Genomic DNA, 1,324 nt, shown 5'->3' on the forward strand with positions numbered 1-1,324 from the left:
TTCTTCTAAGGTAATGTCTGCCTCATTAATGCACTCAGTTCAGAGGAAGAATATTCATCAGAGCTCATGAATGGCAGAAGGAAGTTCAATGAAATCTCTATGGTCTCTGTATGAGCCTCAGATTCCTTTGGTTCCTCAAAGGGAAACTCCTTTCTGTCCAAAGGACGTCCCATGAGGCTTTTCTCACTAGGACTCACGTCCTCCTCACTCTCTCCAGGTTCGGCCATGTTGGTCATGGTTATGGCCTTGCACTCTCTCTTAGGATTTTCTTCTGTATTGCTTGGGAGAGTACTAGGAGGAGTTTCAATAATCTTCTTACTCAGCTGACCCACCTGTGCCTCCAAATTTCTAATGGAGGACCTTGTTTTATTCATGAAACTTAGTGTTGTCTTGGATAGATCAGAGATTATGGTTGCCAGGCCAGAATGGCTCTGTTCAGAATTCTCTGTCTGTTGCTGAGAAGATGATGGAAAAGGCTTGCTATTGCTAAACCTATTTCCTCCACCATTATTATTGAAGCCTTGTTGGGGCTTCTGTTGGTCCTTCCATGAGAGATTTGGATGATTTCTCCATGAAGGATTATAGGTGTTTCCATAGGGTTCTCCCATGTAATTCACCTCTGCCCTTGCAGGGTTCTCAGGATCATAAGCTTCTTCTTCAGAAGATGCTTCTTTAGTACTATTGGATGCAGCTTGCAATCCATTTAGACTCTGAGAAATCATATTGACTTGCTGAGTCAGTATTTTATTCTGAGCCAATATGGCATTCAGAGTATCAATTTCAAGAACTCCCTTCTTCTGAGGCGTTCCATTGTTCACAGGACTCCTCTCAGAGGTGTGCATGAACTGGTTATTTGCAACCATTTTAATAAGTTCCTGAGCTTCTGCAGGGGTTTTCAGATGAAGAGATCCTCCTGCTGAATGGTCCAATGACATTTTTGACAACTCAGACAGACCATCATAGAATATACATATGATGCTCCATTCTGGAAGCATGTCAGTAGGACACCTTTTGATCAATTGCTTATATCTTTCCCAAGCTTCATAGAGGGACTCACCTTCCTTCTGTCTGAAGGTTTGGATTTTCACTCTAAGCTTGCTCATCTTTTGAGGTGGAAAGAATTTGGCCAGGAAAGCACTGACCAGCTTTTCTCAAGAGTTCAGGCTTTCCTTAGGTTGCGAATCCAACCATGTTCTAGCTCTGTCTCTTACAGCAAAAGGGAAAAGCATAAGCCTGTAGACCTCGGGATCAACTCCACTGGTCTTGACAGTGTCACAGATTTACAAGAATTCAGCTAAGAACTGATGAGGATCTTCCAATGAAA

General features: G+C 42.7%; 1 non-coding gene across 1 annotated transcript; it reads left to right on the forward strand.

Annotated features, from left to right (window-relative positions):
- The first annotated feature begins 989 nt into the window (after positions 1-989).
- On the forward strand, positions 990-1,097 carry LOC148567349 (small nucleolar RNA R71). The gene has a single exon (XR_015882184.1). It is a non-coding gene; the product is annotated as a small nucleolar RNA R71 (small nucleolar RNA).
- The last annotated feature ends 227 nt before the right edge of the window (positions 1,098-1,324 follow it).

Source organism: Arachis ipaensis, chromosome B4 (genome assembly GCF_059453495.1).
Source record: "Arachis ipaensis isolate K30076 ecotype BB chromosome B4, ASM5945349v1, whole genome shotgun sequence".
Classification (NCBI taxonomy): domain Eukaryota; kingdom Viridiplantae; phylum Streptophyta; class Magnoliopsida; order Fabales; family Fabaceae; genus Arachis; species Arachis ipaensis.